General features: G+C 38.0%; 1 long non-coding RNA gene across 1 annotated transcript in view; it reads right to left on the bottom strand.

Annotated features, from left to right (window-relative positions):
- Positions 1 to 20,403, bottom strand: part of LOC132039761 (uncharacterized) — a 65,568-nt gene extending 45,165 nt beyond the window's left edge. Inside the window, exons 1-2 of the long non-coding RNA XR_009410472.1 lie at positions 20,190 to 20,403; positions 19,787 to 19,872 (exon numbers count right to left, since the gene is read on the bottom strand). This is a non-coding gene — a long non-coding RNA (uncharacterized LOC132039761). The remainder of the gene's footprint in view (positions 1 to 19,786; positions 19,873 to 20,189) is intronic.
- Between the last annotated feature and the right edge of the window lie 6,291 nt (positions 20,404 to 26,694).

Genomic DNA, 26,694 nt, shown 5'->3' with positions numbered 1-26,694 from the left:
TTGGGGCGCAGACTCCTGAGCAGGGACCTACGCGGGTAGCACATCCCGCTCAGCCATGGCTCTTCGCATTGATGCGATATCCGCTTGTGGTGATGAGATTAGGCCCATGGAGGGCGCCATTATGACTGCTTCTGATCAGGACCTTGTTAGGAGATTCAGGAAGTTCGAGCCACCTAGGTTCTCTCGTACTTCATCTGAGGATGCCTATGAGTTTATTCTTGATATGCATAAGTTCGATCGTATGGGGATAATGGAGACCCACGGCATTGATTATATATCCTACTAGTTTCGTAGCGACGCGAAGACGCTGTAGAGGTATTTCGTGGCATGCAGACCTGAGGTTTCCCCTCCCTTTACTTGGACTCAGTTCTACCGAGCCTTCCTTGAGAATTATGTGCCCCAGTCCCTGAGAGAGGCGCGTAGGGAGCAGTTTTTATAACTTGAGCAGAGGGGCATGTCTCTGGAGTCCTATGTGACTCATTTCCTTTATCTGGCCCGTTATTCTACTCCATTGGCCGATAGGATCAGGTGCTTTATGGGAGAACTAGTGGGCTCTTTACAGATTTTTTGTCTTCAGATGGAGCTTATGGAGGCTTCCTTCCAGTCCATTATCGAGCATGCTTCTGTGGTTGAGGGTGCTAAGGCCCGTGCTTTTGGTGGTAGTAACAAGAGGTCATGACAGACTGGCAGTTTTGGAGGTCATGGTTCGAGGGGCGCCAGACAGTTTTTGAGGCCACCTCAGCCATATTCTGGTCGTCCTGTGCATTCAGTGTTACAGGCTTCCCCTAGTGAGCCACCCAGGCAGAGAGCTCCTGAGAGTTCGTTCTCCAGACCAGTGGACAGGGCTGCTTCATCCGGATCTTTAACTTTCGTGTTTCAGCATTCGACCCCTCTTACCTGTTTTTCTTGTGGAGAGGTTGGACATGTTGCTAGGAGATTTCCCCGACCCAGGTGGGATTATCAGCCGCCGAGGACTCTTGTATCATCTGGTGGTTAAAGTGGGACTTCTCAGAGAGGCGGTGCTCAGTCAGGCCATGTTACTTCTCATGGTTCTAGAGGTGGTTCCAAGCCAGCTAGAGGTGGTACTCAAAGTACGAGAGGGGGATCTCTGGGTGGGCGTGGTAGATCCTATTGTTACTCATTTTCGAGTAGGCCCGAGGCAGAGGCCTCAAATGCTATGATTTCAGGTACTATTTCTGTCCGCTATAGAGTAGCGTCTCTGTTATTTGATCCTGGATCCACTTATTTGTATGTATCTGCATTTCATGCCGTTGGTTGGGATTTACCTTGTGATAGCATAGATATACCTGTTCATGTGTCTATTCCGGTCGAAGATTCTGTGATTGTTAATCGAGTGTACCGGTCTTGTTTGGTTACTTTTATGGGATATGACACTTGGGTAGATTTGATGATCCTAGACATGGTGAACTTTGATGTTATATTAGGGATGTACTGGCTTTCTCCCTATCACGCGATCTTGGACTTTCACGACTAGACAGTCACCTTAGCCATGCCGGGCATTCCTAGACTTGAGTGGAGGGGTACTCCTAGTCTCGCTCCAAAGAAAATCATTTTCTTTCTTCGGGCGAAAAAGTTAGTAAGTAAGGGGTGTCTATCTTATTTAGCTCATGTTCGTGATACGACGGTTGCATCTCCACCCCTTGAGTCTATCCCTGTTGTGAGCGAGTTCGCGGAGGTGGTTCCGCCGGATCTGCACGGTATGGCATAAGATCGTGACATTAATTTCTGTATCGATGTGGATTCGGGCAGTTGTCCTATTTGCATTCCACCGTATCGGATGGCACATGCTGAGTTAAGGGAGCTAAAGAAGCAGTTACAGGATTTGTTGAGCAAGGGGTTCATTAGACTGAGTGTCTCCCCTTGGGGTGCTCATGTGTTATTTGTGAAAAGGAAAGATGGGACCATGAGAATGTGTATTGATTACCGCCAGTTGAACAAGGTCACTATTCAGAACAATTGCCCTATGCCTCGTATTGATGATCTGTTTGACCAGCTTGTGGTGCTTCGGTGTTTTCGAAAATTAATATATGTTCCGGCTATCGCCAGTTAAAGATCAGGGAGGAGAGTATTCCGAATACAGCATTTCGGACGAGATATAGCCATTATGAGTTTCTAGTGATGTCATTTGAGTTTACCAATGCCCCGGCTGCAATTATGACCTTGATGAATGGCATCTTTAGACCATTTTTTTATTCCTTTGTGATTGTGTTCATTGATGACATCTTGGTGTGTTCCAAGAGTAGAGAGGAGCATGAGAGCCATCTCCGTACTGTTCTTCGTTTGTTGAAGAAACATAGCCTGTTTGCTAAGTTTTCTAAGTATGAGTTCTTGTTGGACCTGCAGCATTCTTGGGCTATGTAGTGTCCATGGAGGGGATTATGGTTGATCCACAGAAGATTGAGGCTATGAGGGGTTAGGCGAGACCCACTACTGTTACTGAGATTCGTATTTTTGTAGGTTTGGCTGGCTATTACCGTCGCTTCGTGAAGGGTTTTGCTGCCATTGCTTCGTCCTGACCGTAGATAGACGCAAAAGGATATTCCTTCCGTGGACGGATGATTGTGAGGAGAGAGCTTTCAAAAGCTCAAGCTTTGACTTACGGCTACGGCCCGATCTTAGCATTGCCGGTGGAGGATAAGGATTTCGCTGTCTATTGTGATGCCTCCTGTCTGGGTTTGGGTATTGTGTTGATGCAGGAGGGCAAAGTGATAGCTTATGCTTCCCATCAGTTGAACGTTCATGAGAAGAATTGCCCTACCTGTGATTTTGAGTTGTTGGCCGTGGTCTTCTCTTTGAAGATTTGGAGGCATTATTTGTACGGTGTTTATTGTGAGGTTTTCACCGATCACCGCAGTCTTCAACATGTGTTTACCCAGAGAGATCTTAACTCCAGGCAGCGCCGATGGATGGAGCTCCTGAAGAACTATGACATCTCTATTCTATATCATCCCGGAAAAGCTAATATGGTGGCTGATGCCTTGAGTCGCAAGGCAGTGAGTATAGGGAGTTTAGCTCGATTGATTGTTTTTTAGCGTCCGTTGGCCATGGAGGTTCAGACTCTGGCCAACAGTTTCATTCGTTTTGTTATTTCAGCCCCGATCGATTTTGGCTTGTATAGAGGCGAGGTCGTCTTTATTGGATCGAATCAGGACTCATCAGTTTGAGGATGCTCAGTTGAGCAAGATTATAGATAGAGTTTTGAGAGGTGAGGCCAAAGAGGTTGTGATTGATTCTGAAGGCATTCTGAGGATTAGAGGACGCGTGTGCATTCCTCGTGTTGGTGATTTGGTTCAGTTGATCTTGTCTGAGGCTCATAGCTCTTGCTATTCCATTCATCCAGGGGCGACTAAGATGTATTGTGATTTGAGACGGCACTATTGGTGGCGACTGATGAAGAGAGATATAGTTGATTTTGTGGCCAAGTATGGAAATTGTCAGTAGGTAAAGTATAAGCACCAGCTACCCAATGAGGTGCTTCAGATTATGTCTATGCCCGAGTGAAAATGGGAGAGGATTACTATGGCTTTTGTCACGGGCCTTCCGAAAACTCTTGGCAAGTTTGATTCTATTTGGGTGATAGTTGATCGGTTGACTAAGTCCGCTCACTTTGTTCCAGTTCAGGTTTTCTATACCGTAGAGAAGTTAGCCAAGATGTACATTCGGATATTGTGAGATTGCATGGGGTTCCTATTTCTGTCGTATCCGATCGGGGTACCATTTTCACTTCTCGATTCTGGAGGCATTTCATAAGGAGTTGAGTACCCTATTTGGAGCTCAGTACGGCTTTTCATCCCCAGACCGATGGTCAGTCTGAGCGGACCATTCAAGTGCTCGAGCACATGTTTGGAGCATGTGTTATTGACTTTAGTGGTCATTAGGATCAGCACTTGCCCTTGGTAGAGTTTGCGTACAATGACAGTTATCATTCGAGTATTGGTATGGCGCCTTTTGAGGCCTTGTATGGTAGGAAATGTAGATCTCCGATTGGTTGGTTTGATGGGTTCAAAGCTCGGCCTTGAGGCACGGACCTATTGAGAGAGTCCCTGGATAGAGTGAGAGTTATTCAAGCCAAGCTTTTGACAGCTCAGAGTCGGCAAAAGATGTATGCGGACCGAAAGGTCCGGGATTTGAAGTTTGCTATTGGTGACCAAGTTTTATTGAAGGTTTCACCCATGAAGGGTGTTATGAGGTTTGATAAGAGGGGCAAGTTGAGAGCTAGACATATTGGTCCGTTTGAGATTGTGGACTGTATCGGTGATGTAGCTTATGAGTTGGCATGGCCGCCAGGCTTGGCGGGAGTTCATTCGATTTTTCATGTTTTGATGCTGAAGAAGTACCATGCCGATGATACTTACACTGTCCATTGGGATTCTATATTGCTTGATGAGAACTTGATTTATGAGGAGGATGTAGCTTATTGAGGTCGAAAGAGATTGCTTCGGTGAAAGTCTTTGTGGAAGCACCGTCCTTTTGAGGAGGCTACTTGGGAGATCGAGTCCGACATGCGTAGCCGATATCCTCAGTTGTTTACTGATTCAGGTATTTCCCCGCTTTCTTTCTTTTCTTTGTTCGAGGACGAGAGACAGTTCAATTGGTATCTAATGTAACGACCTGTTTAGTTGTCATAGTCTTTTCAGTATTTTTGCCTTTTCCGAGCATTGACTAGCGCATTTGACCCAAAGTTGACTTTAGGATAAACGGACCTTTTTTCGAAAATCCATTGATTTCGAGAGGTCCGAATGGTTGCTTATGACTTGTGTGTGTATTCGGTTCGGTACCCAATGCACTCGGATGCATTTTGGGACTTGGGTTGGAAAATTGGAATTAAGGCGTTAGGGGTTGACTAGGGCAACAAGACCTTTATTGGGAATTTCGAGGCCACGAGCACTTTCGTAGCGTATTTTTTTGTGGGTTTGTGTATGTGGTTTGTGAGCAGATGACCTCGGAATGGCTTGGAATTTCGATTGGGACTTGGAAAAATTGGAGGAATCCTGATACCTGGTGCCCGACATAGCGGCACCGCTGTTGCGGTGTGTTGACCGCTGGGGCGGCCATGTTTATGTTGTCCAGACCGCTGTGGCGGCCTGATGGGCGCTGTTGATGCCCCGTTACCGCCGTGACGGTAACGAGCCTATTATTTCATTAAAGTGTGATTTAATAAGCCTTTAGACCCTCATTATTTTCCATCTCTAAATTAGAGCTTTGGGGAACAGTTCTTGGAGATATTTTAGAGATATTCTTGGAGGTAAATCTTGCTTATTCCTTTACTCTTCCTTTAATTATAATCATCCTAGATTTCCCCCTTCGCTTTAATAATCCCATAGTGATGGAAGTTGTAAGAGAGTTTTGATGAACACTTTCTCTAGGCATAGTAATGATAAATTGATGATGTTGATGTTAGACTTTGATGAATCTAAGCTTGTTAATCCTATATCTTCCATTTCTACTATTGAATTGCGGAATCAAGAGTTAGGGTTTATACCCAAATTTGGGATTTTTGCTTGAAATTAAAAATTAGGCTAATCCATGAGTTAAATCAGCAATTAGTGGTTGGGTTATGATCACCTAGTACTTAATTTGGCATTTTGCTTCCGAATTTTTGATTTTACCCTCGTGGGCTCGTTTTCCCATTTTCTAGGGTTAAAATTGCCCTAAATTGAATAGTTGTAATATTAGTATTATTCTTCATGATTTCTAATCTACAATTCAATTATTCTTAGAAAACTTTGGTTCTAAGGTTCAGCGGAAAGGCAAGGTGTTACATCTCGTCGTTTTCGACGTTGAGGTTCGTTAGGTGTTACTTGTTTTAATTGCGATCTAGAGTGATATGCACCTTTCTTATGGTTATGAGGGTTTAAGATCATGTATGAGAAGTATCGGAAAGATTGGAGGTCGAACGGGCGAAGAATGAAAATTTGGACGAACTGGGCAGAATTGCCCTTCACGTTGGCGAGATGGCCTCGCGTTCGCGATGGCCATGGATGTCACACCCCTAATCCGATAGGGTGTGATGGGCACCCGACCCTTACCTAGGGCCGAGCGAACCCAGTGACTCTCGTGACACTTACAATCATACTGGGCTGGGCCCTTAAGTCGTACAATGAAAACATAACGAAAACCTTACCAAGCATACTTTGATCTTTCTGAACTCAAATAATATCTATAATCATAGAAACTGTAACATACTACATAACGATACACCGGCTTTTGGAGCCACTTATACAACCGACATACTGTACACATGACAACATGCGCAAAGTCTCTAACACAAAACATGATACCATAACATAATACTCGACTCGGCGCACTCGGAGCAATGGAGCTCGCCAATCCTGTTGGAACATCTTCTACTACTATCTTCGGCTCATCCGGGTGTACCGCGCGGCATGAAACGCAGCCCTCGAAGAAAGGGGTCGACGAAATATGTGCGAGTATGTAAAGCATGAAATGTAGTAAGCGGGATCATACTGAAGTAAAGAGTACAGAAAATCGTAAGACTTGCCTTTTGAAAACATAAATCATGCATGTCGATTTCATAAAATCATTGTAAAAGCATATGGCGTGTCCCGGCCCTCTATGGAGGGACTCGGTGCGTAAAATCATAATATGCATATATAAAGTATACATGTAATGTGCCCCGGCCCTCTAATGAGGGACGCGGTAAGTAAAATCATATATATATATATATATATATATATATATATACATATACCGTACCCGGCCCTCTAGTGAGGGACTCGGTGAATAGCGTGTCTCGGCCCCGCTAGCAAGGGACTCGGTATGCCATCCTGGCCTCCATCCCCATCACATCATATATATATATATATATATATATATATATATATATAGAGAGAGAGAGAGAGAGTGTCCCGGCCCTCTAGTGAGGGACTCGGTGAATAATGCAGTGGAGTTGCACGAATGCGTGTCCTGGCCCGGGTCTCAGTGAAAGACATATTGAGCTTCGCACGAGCAGAGTAGTGAGAAACCATATGCACATAAATCATTTCCAGAGACTCAATGAAGTAATCATAAACGAATCGTCATTTGAAAATCGGACAATAGTTATATCAAAAATCTTTCGGACGGTACTCGGAAACATATCAAATATCATAAGTATATCAAAGTATCGTAGGGACCATAGTCATATATCAAATCATTCCGAGCCCACCTATGAAAATCAAAGTCATTATATGTTACAAAACTTTCGACGAACGTTTCAAAGCAATCCGGTTCTTTTTACGAAAGTTTCGGACATTTCTAGACATAGGATTCTTTAGGACAAAACCGGTTATACGACATTCTAATCCAACCATATCGGAGACATAAAGACCGGAGCATGACCATATTATGGATACTAACATCAATAAGCAATTATAAATCATGAACATGCTCGGAATTTAAGAGCGGAATTACCTCGAAACTCGTGTCATAGCCTAATTACAACTAGGACATGCCAAAAGAAAGAAGGGGTGAGCTTTACATACCTTAGCCGCTTCCTAAGCTAATCCGAACTTACGTCTCGACTTCTCATGATCTACAATAATGTCATTAGGTATCAACCATTAGCCATAACACTTAAGAATCCAATTCCAAATTAACACTTTGTCTACAAAAATTTTGGCAGCATTTCCCCTATAAATTCAACATCCCCGAGAATTCAACTCGGCCAAATTCACCAACACAATACCACAACCAAACTAACAACATTCATAATCAATTCAAAACGTATTCTAGCATTAGCAATTCTTCTTTACATAACTCATCAACATTCCATTTACATTCAAATAAACTATGTGCATTCAAACCAACATCATTGATCATACGTTCAGGTATTAATCCGAGACCATTCAAACACGATTTAAGAACATTCCAAGCAATCCATACAATATTCAAAACCACCCAAACAATAAGCCACTCCACCCAAAATTACCAATTTCCATAGGAACAACGACAATATATTTCTTTCTTCCAAATTCATCAATGACGCCAATAATCCATACATTTACAACATTATTTTCATAAATTCAAGAAACCACATTAAAATCACAACAAGTCCCAAATCAGCCCACAACGATTACGATTTCCATTCGAGTCATCAAACCTTCATCTTCATCACATAATATCCATAACAACATCAACCAAACACTAAATGAAATTTGTTCATCATGCCTACATCAAACAACATATACACGGCCACACTTCACACACCATAATTTCATGAACTTCATTCCTTTCTACATATCACAACATGCATAAACACCTATAAAAAATGTAAGGAAGATTGAACCTCACCTTTCCCTCCATTTTCTACTCTCTACCGGGCTTTGGACAAGGCAACAACGGGTGATTTTCTTGCTCCAACAACCCCTCCATGTTGTAGAGGACCTTCCAATTGGTAGGAATGCATGAAGAAATAATTTTTTGATCATGATTCTCCATGGGCCATGTTCGGCCAGCCCATGGCCGAGCACTCTCCCTCTCTTTCTCTCCAAGTTTCCTTGAATTTTCTAGAGTTGAAAATGGTGGCTTATGTCTTATTTTAGCACCACTTATATATATATATATATACAAAGGGGCACATGGCCGGTCATGTGCCCTTTATTTTCCTCCAATTTTTCTCAAATTTTCTAGAATTTTCTTAAACTATAAAAGATGAATTTGTAGTCTTGCTTAGTCATTCCATGCATGTGCATATATATAGCTCCACAAAATATGTAATGTACACATGTGCCATCTCATGGCATGAAAATATTGGCCAACCATGGATGGGGCCCACTTTCCACTATACATGGCCACTTTGGCTTTTCATGGCTATTTCATGAAATAATTTTTTTCCAAATTCCAAGTTTGCCCTTACTTTTCCTTATTCCAATCTTACCCTTAATGCTCCATACCAATAAAAGATGAACGTGCAACTTATGCACTCTTAACAAACCGAAAAATATAACCTCGTCCTTAACTTCCCGCCATTAACTCGGAATATTCAAATGTGCAAAACGTGAGGTATAACAATGGAAATTCCAGACCATCGCGTTCGCGAAGGTCAATAATTAAGTCAGTTCCACCGTATATATATATATATATATATATACATATATTGTCACCCTATAAAAGGACCAAAACCTCATTTTTTTTTTCACTCAAAATCAGTCTCTAAGATCAGCAAACATATAGGGGCATCTATGTTATAAAAAAAGTGAGGGAGTGGAGTGATTTTGATTAGTTGAGGTTCGGGTAGCGCATAATCGTGATTCTAGCATTCGTGGTGCGATGGATTTTAGCGTGGATTCAAGTGGATATCGGAGATATTGTTGTTTTAACAAGAATAAGGTATGAATCTCTTTCTCTTTACATTAATACCGATTTATTCTCGGAGACAAAGTCATTAAATAATTGTATAGTAAGTTGGTTAGTTATGGAAGTTGGAAAACAGCGTGTGGGTTGTTTTATGGCACATGTTGGTGTTAAAAGTGATGTTGTTGATGTTGATATTGTTGTTGTTGTTGTAGGTTGCTGAATTGAGATTTCGGGCTAGGCATATAAACAGGGGAGATGCTGCCCGATTTTCGGCGGGATATAGAACAGTTTAACTTGGAAGCTTAGCACAAGTATACTACGATGAGTCTAACGATAGTGTGAATCCTCTTAAATGTAGACTTGCGAGCTCGGATGAATAAGTGTAGATAATTGGAGGCTGAACAGGTATGTTAAGGCTCGTCCCTTTCTTTCAAAGGCATGATCCTACGTTATGCTTCCATGTATATGTTTCCATAACCTCCTTGTTTCCAAAAGTTAGAAGTTCATGATTCAAGGCATGATTCCTTTCCTGATAACCCATAACTGTTTTGCAAAATGCCCGTATTTTCCAAACCAGAGATTTATGATTCTGTAAGCTCTTATGACAACAACGATGGACATGCTCTTACAATGATAACGATGATGTTAAAGATGAGAATATTTCCATGATGATTACAATGATAATGATGATTTTAATTCTAGAAATTCCAAAGCATATGATTTCAATGTTATTATGAGAATGTTGAGTTATTTCATGATTTTTCTCCAGTTTATTCATTTTTATTGATCTCACCTTATAATAATTGTTCCTTCAAGGTGAGATAGAGCGATGATGATTATTCCATAATATAATCGGAGGTTACTGACCTTACGTCACTCTGATAGAGTCATGACGTTCTTTGGGCTCTCATGCATGCTACTTATGCTATATGTATATGTATTTATGGGGCTATGGGAAAAGAGCGAGGCGTTATATACGCATAGCCACCTAATCAGCTGGTATCTTATGATATCGTCCCATACGCGGGATATATGGTTAAATGGATTGGACCGTTCGTTCCTCGTCACTATTAGACCTATGATATATATATATATATATATGGATCGGGCCGTTCGTTCCGCGGCAAAATGATATGCTTTTGGATCGGGCTGCACGTTCCGCAGCAAATCCATTTTACGTATACATGTATGAGAAATGTTTTTATGAAAAGAAAGCTAAGCATGCATGGTATCCGCCTTAAGAGGCAATCAGATGTACAGGTTATTCCCTTATCGCATGTTATGCTCTATATTTTTCATTATGTTATTTTCCATGTTCGATATCTCTTACTATGTTACTACTCATGCCTTACATACTCAGTACTCTGTTCGTACTGACGTTCTTTCTTGTGGACACTGCGTTCATACCCGCAGGTTCAGATAGCTAGCCGAGTGAGCCAGACCAGTAGGACTTCTTTTCAATTCCAGCTAGCAAGCTCCGTTCGAACCGGAGCTACAGCCCTTTGGTATGTTATTTTGATATGTACATATATGGGTATGGCAAGGCCTTGTCCTGTCCTTTTTGTAGTCTATATTCCATAGAGGTCTGTAGACAGTGTATATACAGTAGGGGTCATCATGTGTTTTCGGTTATCCCTTAATTTTGGTGAACAGTATATACAGTGAACAAGTTGGTCTGTGTTGTCATCCTCTGCTAGTATGCTTACACATACATATCCATATGCACGTTTCGTGAAATTCTGAGATAAGATCTATCGTATAAATGCTACCGCGAACGGTACCAGTGGAATATCAGTCAAAGTTGGCCACCAAATTTTTTAGTACAGAGTGGGAGTGAGTTTAGAGGTGCTAGATCAGTAGTGGTCGGGTACTCGTCACGGCTCATCAGTTGGGTCGTGACAAAAGTGGTATTAGAGCAGTTCGTCCTACGGATTATCTACAAACCGTGTCCGGTAGAGTCCTGTTAATGGGTGTGAAGCCGGCCACACTTATAAACAGGAGGTTGCAGGGCATTTAGGAATCATTGACCTTTCTTTCTATCTTAGATCGTGCGATTGAGCCAGAGTCTAGGAAAGATTGCTTCTGACCCCTTTTCCTGTAGGTAAGTGCAGACTGACGAAAGATGAAGAGATCAGCCTCGGACAGTGGGGGTGCTAAGAAGGCCCCCAGAGTAGATCCAGGACCACAGGCTCCGGGACCCAGCAGAAGGATACTCAGCTATTCCATTGAGACCGATCCCTCGGAGGACCCAGCGACGATTCCTCCAGAGTTTCTGACTTCTATAGAGGAGGATCCGTCGCAGAACAGTTATGACACGGACCCATCTGAGGGTTCGTATGGGACACTAGAGGAGGAGATTCCCGAAGCCGTACCAGCTGCTCCTATGGTAGAGCACTACGTCAGACCAGCTACTCCGGTGAGTGTTACTGATTACTCTAGCCGTTAGTAAACCAGGAGCTGCTAGATTACCTGTATCTTTCTGATTCGAATGGGAGAGATGACGAAGTCCAGACTAGTAGATGGTGGGAAGACAATGATGAAGAGCACACTTCACTTTATAGCCCACCAGATCAGGCTAAGGACCGATCGGCTACAGGTACATGAGTCTTTTATTAAAATTTCCTATGTGTGCGCGTTTACTGTAGATTATTACTTAATAGCGAGGGACCAATAACCAAAGTATTTATAAGTAACTACGATTAAGATGTTTTTGCCACCATTGGGAATCTTGAAATCTAGGATGAAAAGTAGTCATACATGCAGATTGAAGGTGATTATTGAGGATTTCGAAGACCAAAATAGCATTTGCTTAGTCGGACGAGTAAGAGATCATTTCTAATCCGGGGAGAGATGCATTACGAAAATTTATTAGAATCCGTTAGAATTTCAACTTGTTCTAGGTCATGTGATAAAGATCACGCAATAGGGTGGATGCGATCGTACCAGCATTAACGCACCGGATCCCATCAGAGCTTCAAGGTTAAGCGTGTAGGGGTGAGAGTAATACTAGGATGGGTGACCCCTTGGGAAGTGTACTAAGAGTCCTACAAATTCAGACATAAGAGACAGATGAGAAGCTAGAGTAGCCTAAGGGAAATTGGAGTATGCGGAGTGATTGAAAACCTTAAAAGGTCACGAAGGATGAGGCGGACTAGACCGGCAACGAGAAAGAAGGTGCATCACAGCTCTAGAATTAGGATGAGTTCGAATAGTATTTAGAGATACTTTGTAAGCGAGGCATTAGTAAACATATGTATGTATGTGTATGACATCCCATATGTGGCCGCGCCAACTGATACGTGTGTCCCAGCAACCGACATTGTGATATACTGAAGGCATTAATCAAACAAGGTAGTGAAGTTCAAATGATAGATGTTACAAGGTAAGTTGATGATATTTTCACCACAGGTTAGAGTTGGAAAGTCCTAATGCAATAACATCAGCGGAGGTAAGAAAGTGAGTATATAGGAAGTTGAGAACCGAAAATGTCTAGAGCGAAGGAAAAAGTATAAGGAACAAAAGATGAATGTGTGGGGTCAGAGAACAGATTTCAATAAGTGGGACTAAGGGATGGTAACCTCAAATGGGGATGTGAAGTAAGAGAGAGAATGATCAGGCCTTGCAACGGTACTAAGAGATTCTCAGTTCTCAAGAGATACATAAAAGGATAAATGTGTAATTATATTGACATGGTTGCCTAAAAAATGGAGGAGCTTTCCTAAAGGATGATTTAAGAATAGAACGGATTTGCACGTTTAAAGAAATATTTCACGAACTTCAGGGTAAATACTATAAAAGAACAAGTGGAGTAGGGCGCTCGAGGAGGAAGGAACTCAAGGAAGGTTTGAGGATGAAAGTAGGAAAGGTACACTAATGGGCTAATCAAAAGGAGGGGAGAGAAGAGGAAGGGAAGAAAAGAAAAATTGAGCAATCACCAAGGACAAGCGAAAGGATAATGAATTAACAAAGCTAACCGGGAGGTAGTACATCAATGACATAGGATGAGGATAAGGAATACCGAAATTTAATTATAGAGAAATTAGAAGGATGTATGGGAAATATTCATGAGTGTGGACTAGCCTTGGCGGCAGGAGCGAGAAAAAAGAAGAGAATATATTTGCAAGGATTTCGCGATACGAACAAGAAGTGGCAGGGCACTGGAAAAAAAAACTACAACGCATAGATGGGATACAAATAAGTAGTCAAGGGAAATTTAGGATAAGTGAGCTAAGTGAATAAAAGGATTGATAGAGGAAGTGGAAGGGTGTAACATTATTAACTTTCAATGTTATATTGTAGACGTAAAGTGAAACTGGAAACTCAAAGTAAGAAGAATTTCAGTGATAATAGTTGCGAAGGAAGACGAGGGATAAAAAGAGCAAAGTGTGACCGAACGCTCCGTAAAATGTTTTGATGGATTCCAATGTCCCCATTAACCTGTTGATTCGGGAAAATGTTCAGTCATAAAAGGTAAAAGTAGAAGGGCCTTAAAGAAGGCAGTGAGAATGGATCAGTAATGCATAAGCGCTTCGTTTAAATGCAAAGCTGTCGATTAGCTGAAAGGAAAATAAGTCAAGCTATACGATGAGAGAACCCCAGTATTATAAGAGACCAAAAGAGTTGGAGGATCATTAGGGTTGGCCGATGACTACTGATACTCGGGAGTTACTAGTGCTTAAGACCACCTTTAAAGAGGGGGGGAAGAGCGGATCTAATCCTGAAATGAGGTATGACATTGTCTAATTCCAAAGAAAGAAAGATGTTAGTTTAAAGAGGCCAAAATTCGGGACGTAGTGGTATATCAAGAATGCATTAAGAGGGAGCAGAAACGAATTAAAGATGAGCATAGCACAAGCAGGTATGAAAAAGGAATTAAAATGGATCAATAGAATACTTCATGCGGACATGAGATATGATATTTCTAGACCAGGAAAGTTGGTGCCGCACCTAAATAGGCAGCGACATATTCTAAACAGTAATAGAGAGAGTACGGAAGGTCTCCAAGATAATTTTACAGAGAATGATGGAAGGGATGAAGAACCCAAAGGACACTTGGGATGACAACAAGAGGGAATTTTAGTGCCGGAAGGGATGGCAATTGTAGCAAAAGGAGCGACGGTTAGCGGTTTGGCAAATTCCAAAGGAAGGAAGAGTGTTGTTCGGTCGTATCCTTTGGACATTAGGAAGCATCTCACGGATCACTAATTATATTGAATATGAGAGCATATACTATTGGAATTATAGGAACCATCAACGTGAAGTTATGCCCAACTAAAATAGCAAGAAGGCCACACTGGAAAGATAACAGAGAATAACGACTGACGAGGTAGTCGCTGGAACAAGGAAATTGAGGATAAATATACTTACGCTGCAAGAAAGTCGTAATGAAGTAAGAATTTCCATAGCCCTATACTTCTGGATTTGTATCGCGAGATTTGAGGGAAGGAAGCTAAAGAGAAAGTTTTGGTAGGAGTTCAAAGATGTGATGCGCTATGAAATTAGTTCGAGCTCGGATTATAGATTGTTCCAAGTGATACGCATCGAAGAATAATAAAAATGGTGAGGAAGCATATATATATATATATATATATATATATATATATATATATATATATATATATATATATATATATATATATATATATGCATTTTGGATATTGTTATAAGCGATCTTGGAAAAGAAATTGGGAGGATAGTTTGAGGAATATAACCATTATAGTTACTAGCAATAAAGAGGTATTGACCAAACATTTGAGGCGTCAGTGTGAGAGAGGCTGTGATGAGGATATAAAGGCTTAGAGAGCCTGACTAATGAACTACAAGGAGTCAATACGGTGTGTATCAAGATCAACGGGCACAAGAAGGGATAGCCCTAGATGGCACTGAAAGAGTAAACGCAAAAGGGTGTCGTAGCTGAGCAAGGAAGCTGCCTATTAATAGGGAGACAAGGAGTGAGAAAAAAAGAGTACTTGCCAGACGACGAGCGGTTATGGCATGGCAAGTCAAGACTACGATAATGGAAACAGAACGAGAGCGGGATACGAGTTGATACCTAATTATGTACATAAGAACAAAGGGGTGATGGAACGCATAGATGAGTCCAATGAAAGGGTTAAGAGGGAACAAGAAGAGACTGATCAATTTATAGCTTAAAGATATGGCGATCGGATTCTAACAGGAAGGCAACGAAATTAACGGAGATGTTGTGGGTTTGCACACTACAACATTCGAGGACGAATGTTTTAAAGGGGAAAAGGATGTTACACCTCGTCGTTTTGGACGTTGAGGTTCGTTAGGTGTTAGTTGTTTTAATTGCGATCTGGAGTGATATGCACCTATCTTATGGTTATGAGGGTTTAAGATTATGTATGAGAAGTATCGAAAAGATTGGAGGTCGAACGAGTGAAGAATGAAAATTTGGACGAACTGGGCAGAATTGCCCTTCGCGTTCACGAGATGGCCTCGTGTTCGCGATGGCCATGGAAATTCCAGACCATCGCGTTCGCGAGAGGACCTCGCGTTCGCGAAGGTCAATAATTAAGTCGGTTCCACTGACTTTGTCACCCTATAAAAAGACCAGAACCTCATTTTTTTCACTCAAAATCAGTCTCTAAGCTCAGCAAACATATAGGGGCATTTATGTCATAAAAAAGTGAGGGAGTGGAGTGATTTTAATTAGTCGAGGTTCGGGTAGCGCGGAATCGTGATTCTAGTATTTGTTGTGCGGTGGATTTTAGTGTGGATTCAAGTGGATATCAGAGATATTGGTTTTTTAACAAGAATAAGGTATGGATCTCTTTCTCTTTACATTAATACCGGTTTATTCTCGGAGACAAAGTCATTAAATAATTGTATAGTAAGTTGGTTAGTTATGAAAGTTGGAAAATAGCGTGTGGGTTGTTTTATGGCACATGTTGGTGTTAAAAGTGATGTTGTTGATGTAGATATTGTTGTTGTTGTTGTTGCTGTTGTTGGTTGCTGAATTGAGATTTCGGGCTAGGCATATAAACATGGGAGATGTTGCCCGATTGTCGGTAGGATATAGAACAGTTTAACTTGGAAGCTTAGCACAAGTATACTACGATGAGTCTAACGATAGTGTGAATCCTCTTAAATGTAGACTTGTGAGCTCGGACGAATAAGGGTAGATAATTGGAGGCTGAACAGGTATGTTAAAGCTCGCCCCTTTCTTTCAAAGGCATGATCCTAGTTATGCTTCCATGTATATATTTCCATAACCTCCTTGTTTCCAAAAGTTAGAAGTTCATGATTCAAGGCATGATTCCTTTCCCGATAACCCATAACTGCTTTGCAAAATGCCTGTATTTTCCAAACCAAAGATTTATGATTCTGTAAGCTCTTATGACAACAACGATGGACATGTTCTTACAATGATAACGATGATGTCAAGATGAGAATATTTCCATGGTGATTACAATGATAATGATGATTTTAATTCTAGAAATTCCGACGCTTATGATTTCAATGTTATTATGAGAATGTTGAGTTATTTCATGATTTTTCTCAATTTTATTCATTGTTATTGATCTCACCTTATAGTAATTTTTCCTTCAAGGTGAGATAGAGCGATGATGATTATTCCATAATATAATCGGAGGTTACCGACCTTACGTCACTCTGATAGAGTCATGGCGTTCTTTGGGCTCTCATACATGCTACTTATGCTATATGTATATGTATATATAGGGCTATGGAAAAAGGGCGAGGCGTTTATACGCATAGCCACCTGATCAGCTCGTAACTTATGATACGGTCCCGGACGCGGGATATATGGTTAAATGGATCGGGCCGTTCGTTCCTCGACACTATTATACATATACATATACATATATATATATATATATATATATAGCATTCAAAGGGTATCCGCCTTAAGAGGCAATCAGATGTACAAGTTATTTCCTTATCTCACGTTATGCTCTATATTTTTCATTATGTTATTTTCCATGTTTGATATCTCTTACTATGTTACTACTCATGCCTTACATACTCAGTACTCTGTTCGTACTGACGTCCTTTCTTGTGGACGCTGCGTTCATGCCCGCAGGTTCAGATAGCTAACCGAGTGAGCTAGACCAGTAGGACTTCTTTCCAGTTCCAACTAGCAAGCTCCATTCGGACCGGAGCTACAGCCCTTTGGTATGCTATTTTGATATGTACATATATGGGTATGGCAGGGCCTTGTCCTGTCCTTTTTGTAGTCTATATTCCATAGAGGTCTGTAGACAGTGTATATACAGTGGGGGTCGTCATGTGTTTTCGGTTGTTATCCCTTAATTTTGGTGGACAATATATACGGTGACCAAGTTGGTCTGCGTTGTCATCCTCTGCTAGTATGCTTACATATGCATATCCATATGCATGTTTCGTGGAATTCTGAGATAAGATCTATCGTATAAATGCTACCGCGAACGGTACCAGTGGAATATCAGTCAAAGTGGGCCACCAAGTTGTTTAGTACAGAGTGGGAGTGAGTTTAGGGGTGCTAGATCAGTAGTGGTCGGGTACTCGTCACGGCTCATCAGTTGGATCGTGACACAAGGTAAAAAAGTGAGTTGTTGGTGTTGCGGCTCGGCCATCCAGGTAGGTTATGGCTTACCCTTGGTGAGACTTCGTATAGCGAAACACATATTTAGATTATATTGTCGGAGACAACATGTGAACCTTCGGGTATGAAGTTGGGTTGGATATTGCCTTAGGTTGGGCCCTGTTGTGTGTTGAGACCAGCCACCCCGTTGTGTTGTGTTGATTATTTTTATTGTGTTGGCTTGACTTCGTGAATTGTTGATAGATATTGGATTCTGTTTATCGTCTTTTTTACGTTATTGTTGGCATACCCACTGTTGGTATTTGTGATTCGGATATATTGTTGGCATACACACTGTTGGTATTTGTGATTCGAATATATTGTTGGCGTAGCCACTGTTAGTATTTGTGATTTTGATATATCGTTGGCGTGCCCATCGTTGGTACTTGTGATATTGAGCATGATTTTTTATGTTGATACATGCATTGCAGGCACTCTCATTTTCATGATACATTGTTGAGATATTGATGACATTGATAAAACACTTGATGAGCTGGGCTCAGTTTTACTTGAGTGACGTGAGAGTCCGATATCCGATGTTCATCCCGGAATCGTTGATTGAGTGAAATTGATATTTGAGAAAACTCTTTTACTTGAGTGATGTGAGAGTCCGATATCCGATGTTCATCCCGAAATAGTTGATTGCATGGCCGATATCCGATATTAGTTTCGGAATCGTTGATAATGCATGGACTCCGCGGGTCCCCCAAGGTGGTGCCGGTGAGAACCCCCGTGGGAAAGGATCCATGTGTACCCCACATTTGCATGCCCTTGCATTGTATTCATACACTACTGCATTGCATTGTATTATGACTTGATTGAGATGTTTGGTGTTGTATTGTGATGATTGGATTGGATCAGATATGTTCGGACTTGGCACATTTGGGATTAGATGCTTTACATAGGCAATGACGGATACTTGGATTTGATTACATTGACTTATACTTGTTGGTTTATTTGCTTGTCTGCTTTATTATCTGAGTTGTGTTAGCTATGCTTAGTCGGGCGATGATGCCTACCAATCTTGTTGTTTGTGCGCACTGGCACTTCTTTGCATTCTTTTATGAATGCAGAGTATCAAGTTGAATCCACTTCTGTGACGCGTGGCTGATAGTCGCTTCAGCTCTATTCCCGAGTTTCAAGGGTGAGCATGGTCGTCCGCTGCTTTAAAGACTTTTCTATCTTTATGTCCTATTCTATTCAGAGACATAAACACTTTATGTATTAGTATTCCAGATTATATTATTTCCCTTTAGATGCTTTTGTGTTATTCAGACTAGACCATGGGGTGTTATCGTCATTCCGCACTATCTACTACTTAGATTATATAACGTGAGCTTACGTATTTATTCTATTTCGTTGCTTAGTTTCATTCTTTTATGTATTTATTCATTGTATGGTTGAGGGTTCGCTTACCGAGGTGGGAAGGTAAGTGCCCGCACGACTTAGAAAAAATATTTCGTGACAATAAACCAATGGAGTTTTCAAGACAACCTTGTTATGCGCCGTGGCAGAGCCATGATTTTACTAAGGGTTTCAAAAATATAAAGTAATAAATAAACGAAGAGTCCAAGGGGTTCAACATCTACTATATATACATAAAAAATAATTTAACCTTGTATATACATGGTAATTTTGCCGAAAGGGATTGGGGTGAACCCCCTAGCCATTACCTGGCTCCACCCCTGGTTATGCGCCACATCTCTGTATACCTACTCCAAGCAAACTTTATGAAATAAGAGCAAGTTCTTGGCACATGCTAGTAATACATCTACTTGTAAAGCAGAAATATCAATTTCTCGCTCATTACCCAAAAATTCCAAATGCAAAATTACACAAATAAGTATAAGAATATAGCACCTTAAGTGTAAACGAACCGTTGAAAGTTTCAAGAGTGACCACTGTAGGCCCTCATTCTGCATTCTTCCACATTTTTTGGTACAACGCTATAAAAGCTCAAAACACAAGGGAAAATGGCGAATTATTCAACGCGATAATAGAGAAAAAGCTAAGTACGTCACCAGATTATTAAACAAAATTTAAAAGAGCAGTTAAAGTAAAAAAACACAAACGGGTGAGATTAACTTTGATCACACTTGTTGAAAGAGAGAAAACTTGATCGTAGAGAGGATTGTTAAAATCTGGAAAGAGGAACTCATCATAAGAATTCGTGAATAAGTAATTCGTTTAAGCAGATCGGTTGAACAGCAAAGTTGCAATCAAAAAGCTAAAATATTAACAAAAAAATTCAAACAATACCTACCACCCGGAAAATAATGAACTGCGACATAAAGATAAAGTTTTACAGGCAAGCCCGCGTTATAGTCGAAATAAAACGAATCTTAATATGCAGACATAGTTAAGACTAAAACTGGGAACAGGAAAAGGCAATTGAATGAAGCAGACAAATGGAAAAGGGTAAATAGAAAAGGAAAAAAGAGAACCGCCGGTTGATATTTTGTGGTCTTACTCTGTTGTCAATTCAGCATGTAGAATCGACACGCCGACTTTCCAGTATTCAGATTTGGAAAAAATTGTTATCTGGCTGATGGATTCCCTACCTTTGGATTTTCATTTCTTTATGTAAAAAAGAGTTTTAAAAAATATATATAATTATCCAATCATTTTTAAAAAGAAAATATCAAATTTTCTACTTAATAATTTCCTTCTAATCTCTGTTTTAAGTGTGTAATAATTTTTCTTTTTCCAGTTTTACAGTTTGATAACATTGCTTTTAGATTTACCCTTACCTTGTGATGATTCCACAAGAACTATTGAATTCGGCTTCAACCGCTAATTTGTCATCCAGGGAAATGCATTTAATATAAAAATATCCACTTAAAGTTTTACATTATATACTGCCTTCAGATTACAAACAATCAATAACACTTGAGAAAATGTGTTTGTTTCTTTTAAGTAATACTTTTTAAAGTTAAAAGCAATATTTTGATGACGAAAATATATAATGATATTTTTTCATAAAATAAACTTATGGGGTGCTATAGAGTGCTCTATTCAATATAAGAACAAAACATATCAAAGCTCTCCTTAGTCTTTGTTTTAAGTGTGTATTATTTTTTCAAAACATTACACTTTGAGTGAAAAGCTTTTTAATATTGTTGGTAATTTTTCTTACAAAAAAACAAAAAAAAAACAAAAAAAAAAAACGGTTATCGTATTATTGTTTGTCGCATTTTATGTTACATACTTTTTTAGTTTGTCCTTAAAAGGAAAATGTCTTATTATATTTTAACAATAATTAGCTTTAAACTTCTTATTACCAACTACACAAATATGTTTGACTTATTTTAAATCACAAATATAAGTAATTTTATCTTTGTTAAACTCTGTACACAATCAAACATCGTTATATAAATAGGGTCTAAAGAAGTATATATGTCAAGTTTAGCACAAAACCAAAATTACTACTATATAGAAGCATGGGTTTTACCCATGCTTCGTCATCAGTCACTCTTTAAAAAAAAAAAAAAAAAGGTGGGCCCCATACTAAAAACATCAAGCAATATTAAAAAAAAAAAAAAGTGCACCCCATTTTAAAAAATCAAACAGCATTCATGTAATTCCCAAAGTATCCCCATTAAATCAATAATGGTGGATTCATTGCCACATGCGTATCAACCCATTAGTCAGAGCAAATGAAATTATTATACAGCAAAAAACATGGATCTCATATTATTGCTTTTCTTCAAAAGGTTAAGTAGCCAAACCATACAATTTCCTTTCTTTTCTTATATTAGCCTGAGATCTAATCTAGATATTTAACTGTTGTATTTGCTATTCCGCCATGTCATTTATTTGTTATGTTTATTTATTTATATTTTAAAATAAGATAGAATTTAATTACTTTTTCATTTTTTTCCTTACTCTAATAAATGTGAAAAGAGATTAATGTCGTAAAAGAAAAAAATAATATTAAATGGAGATCAAATAATTAATAAGGTAAATTAGTCAAATTATAATTCTAATTGACATTTCCTTAAAAAATCGTGCAAAAGAAAACATGACAAGTAAAATGAGCTAAATCAAGAATAATTACCAAAAATTAAAAAATAGTAGTTCTTCGTTTAAATAGAAAATCAAATTTCTACTTTGTTTCGTTTTAAACATATAAAATTAATTTAATAATTTGAATTATAATTATCCAAATCAAAATTTGATAAAAAATAATAAGTATTGTTTAGGTCCAATCTACATATATTAACAATATAATATTTTACATTTTTAAATTAATCGAATTAAAATTCAAAGTATCAACTGATACTTAAATATTGCTATTGTTTTATCTCAAAGAGAAATCAAATTTCTACTTTGTTTCGTTTTAAACATGTAAAATTAATTTAATAATTTGAATTAGAATTATCCAAATCAAAATTTGATAAAAAATAATAAGTATTTTTTAAGTCCAATCTACATACATTAATAATAGAACACATTTAAATTAATCGAATTAAAATTCAAAGTATCAACTTATGCTTAAATATTGCTATTGTTTTGTCTCAAAGAGAGGAAAATTGTTTCCTTTTAAACAAGTCTTCTCTTTTAAAAAGTATTAATAAATTTTTGCAAACATTGTATTCGTAGCAAATACTAATATAATAAAGTTTTGGATACGGAGCACGAACTACAATGTTATTTTAACCGCGTTTTGAACATAGTACATATATATATATATATATATTAACAGTACAAACTTATGGATGTTTATTAGCAATATAAAATATATATATTATCACTACCCAAGCACAACTACATACGCATAGATACACTATAATCCAAAGTGTTGGGCCCGTGCGCAGCACTGGCATACGCCGTCTAGTATTAATTTGATTTGTGAAGATTTGCAATAAAAAAGTATAAGAATTTAATATCAGTTCAGTATTCATTACATAATCACAAAAGTAAATGAAAGAAAATTATTATGAATGATTTATAATCCGCTAAAAATGACATGAAAACTAATTTCATTGGTTTCAGATTGTCGTGAAATGATTTAACTGAGCGAAATAGGACATTCTCCATACGAGCTGAAACAATTATTACCGAAGAAGATATTTTTGAGCTACTTAATTAATGACAATAATATTTTTTGGGGATGAAAAATTTATCCCATTTTAAATAGTTTAGGAACCAAATTGACCATTTTCCTTTAAACTAATGATTTAAATGAATTAAAGCTACAAAAACTAAGTACTTATAAATAAAAGACCAATATATACCACCGAAGGATGTGATGCAGCAGATGGGGCTGCTCCTTCCTTAACCAGAAGTCTGGCGTTCGAGCCCTAGGTATGAAAAAAAATTTGGTAGGAAGCGCTTTCCCAGAAAATGGGCCCTAAGAACTTTTAAAATTTGTGATCTAAAACAAGTTATAGATATTTATGTGTCTATAAATCAATAACTCATTCTTTTTGGGACAAATTAAAAAACAAAATTTAGCACATAAATTGTGACAGAGGAAGTATGAACTTATTCAAACTCAAACTTTCCATTTCAAAGAGATAAAGCCGCAATAAGCTAATTACGAAGGTAAACTGATATGTTTTGGGAAAAAAGGGAAGAGAATATAGTGAGATTACCTAAAAAGTAAGAGATAGTTTGATACTCTCTCCGTCCTAATTTATATGACATAATTTGACTAGGCGCGAAGGTTACGAAAGAACGGAAAACTTTTGAAAATTGAGGTTTAAAATAAGTTATAAATATTTATGTGCTTATAAATCATTTCATTAAGAGTAAAAAAGAAAGGGTCAAGTTAAATCATTTCTAATTATAAAAATAATTCATTCTTTTTTTAACAGACTAAAAAAAAAAAATGTACCGTATAGATAGAGACATACGAATTATAAAAGATTATTAGATTTTAATAGAGTTTATTAAGTAACAAGTACTAGTTTGGAATTAATTTGGATGTATGTAATTCAACTATCTTTTTTTCTTTTTCCTCTTTGGACCAAATTCCAGCCAATAAGCCGAAATTCAGGAAATACTATCGCCGTACTCCCAAATCCAGCCAATCACCTAAGTATTAAACTGCTCGGGTACAAATACAGCACTAACGTCAGCCCATAAGATACTTATCATATACCCTCATGTTGCTGTGTTAGGAGTATTTATGGTTCGATTTGGGTCGGTTATTGATTAAAACCATAACCAAATTAATTTAGTCGGTTTTTAAATGTCTAAAACCATAACCTAACCAATAAAATAATAACCACCGATTTGGTTATTATCGGTTTGGTTCGATTTTTCGGTTATATTTAGTATTCATGAGACTTATCAAGAAAAACATTAAAAAGTTGAAAAAAGACATGTCTTTTTTTTTTTTGTTCAAACGATAACTTTTTTTATTTATTTAAGGTGGAACATACATCATAGAAACATTTTCATTATTAGTGATAGTGTAGTACTCAAGTTACCTAAAGTTTCTAAACTATTACATATAGAGCTAAAAACTAACTTAGTAGTGGCTGCACCATTTTTGTCATCTTAATACACATACCTGGAAATAAAGTAGAGCATAGGAGCTTTTAGTTGTTGTTACAAACATACATATTAATTAAACATAAAGACTACCTAAAATGAAAATGAAAATATATGAAATAAAAAAACTTTGTGTAACGATCCCAAACTTTGGGGCTGTACTTGCATTTTGCCCTTCATTCTCCCATTTTATTAAAAAAACTTTGTGTAATGATCCCAAACTTCAAATGTTTTTCTATCATTATCCCCAAGGCTAGGGTCTCGACTACAAGGAGTTGCTCTTTTCTGCTTTTTAGGAGGATTTCCCACGGAAGAAATATTAGGGCATTACCATATGCTTGAGTTGCAGCAGATGCTGATGTTACTGAAGTATCTTCTATAGGAACCTCCAAATCTACAACCTCTGTCCTTTTCATATGAAAAATATTAGAAGTTTAGGACCCATTCAGACAAGAAAAAAGAAAGGTATAAATTCGAAAAAAGAAGAAGAAACAACCTAAAATCAAATGGCTGACAAAGAAAGGCTAAAAATTTAAGTTAAAGACATTAGACTCTAATGTGAGCTTCTGTTAGTAGGTTTACACTTAACACTTAGGGCTCGTTTGGTATGATGGATAAGAAAAAATAGTTCTGGGATAAAAATTTAGTGCCGCCTTATCCTACGTTTGGTTGGAATAAAAACTCGGGATAACTATTCCCGGGATTAGTTATCCCAAGATTATAGTGGATTATAGTGTTTTTTTATCCCATATTGAGGGTGGAATAATAATCCTGGAATAACTAATCCTGGGAGTAGTTATCCCGGGATAACTTGTTTTCTAATCAAACGAGGCCTTAAAGAGTTAAACGACTTAGAAGACATGGGCTTGGACATATTCTTAAAAACACGGGCCTTAAACAATCATGTGAAATAAGTAGATCAAAAATCAAATTAATGATTAAAAGGTATAAAATATTTATAATTATTTATGAAAAGCTAATATTATACATATAAATAATTATAAAAATTATGTATATAATTTATCGGCTTGGTTCGGTTATTTATTCGGTTATTTTTTAATAGAATCATAACCAAACCAAGTATTATCGGTTTTTAAGATTTAAAATCAAATCAAATCAAACCAAACCAAATCAAATGTCGATTTTTTTATTCGGTTTAGTTTTGGTTTTAACCAAAACCGTGAACAGCCCTAGTTGTTGTCACTATTTTTTGCCACGTTTTGAGCCAACTTGCCATACAGTCATCTATTGACTTGATTTTACTGATGCCCGTGGGAGTCAACTTTTTCGCATATGATATGCAGGGGTTCAACATAATACGATTTGGATTACCCCGCAGCCAAATAATTCGAAAGCTTCAGTGAAAAAAAATAATAACAGAAATCCAAACGATATTACTAACAGAAAGAATCTTATACCTCAATTGAATGTCTCTGCTAATAATTAATTGATAGATAAGCCTAAAGAGTTTGAGAATATAAGGAAAACTTAGAATGAATTTTGTTCAATAATAACTGCTCCGTATTACTTAATGATATGCGTGGCGAAGTTGACGATATATTGGAGATATGAAGACAAACTCTAGAGTCTAAAGACTTCAAGTTAGGGGTGTACAAAGTAAACCGATAAACCGAATCAAACCGATAACCCGAGTCAAATTGAGAAAAAATTTCGACTAGTAGTTTGGTTTGACTTGGTTTGATGTTGAAAAAAAAAAAAAAAAAAAACCCGACCATAAATGGTTTGGTTTGGTTTTAGCTAAAAAAAAAGTCAAACCGAACCAAACCAGCCCGACATTATATATATTCAATTTTTAAAATATTTTACACATAAAAATATTTATTTGTAATGTAATTTATAAATATTTCTTAAATTTTTCATAGTTTTTTTTAATCTATTATCATATTATTCAAGCTTGAACTTAGAATTTTGAATGTCAATAAGTTTTGTATCCTATGGATGTTAGTAACTCATATAAAGTCCAAATCAAAACCAACTCAACACTAACACTAACACTAACAAAAGAAATTCAATTTACTACTAGGAATGACAATAATGTTGGATTTGCATAATTGGTTTAGAGAATGAAAATACCTAACTTAAGTTTTTTTCCTTGTCATATAATTAAAACTTATTAGCCGTACTTATTTTAGCATGACTTAGTATTTTTATATTATGTTCATTTTCTTTATGGCTTAGTAATTAGCAATATTTATTTTAACCGATTTATTATATTTTGTTGAATATTTAAATACAATGTCATCAAT

Source organism: Lycium ferocissimum, chromosome 12 (assembly GCF_029784015.1).
Source record: "Lycium ferocissimum isolate CSIRO_LF1 chromosome 12, AGI_CSIRO_Lferr_CH_V1, whole genome shotgun sequence".
NCBI classification, from domain to species: domain Eukaryota; kingdom Viridiplantae; phylum Streptophyta; class Magnoliopsida; order Solanales; family Solanaceae; genus Lycium; species Lycium ferocissimum.
This window is presented reverse-complemented; position numbering and strand designations above follow the sequence as displayed.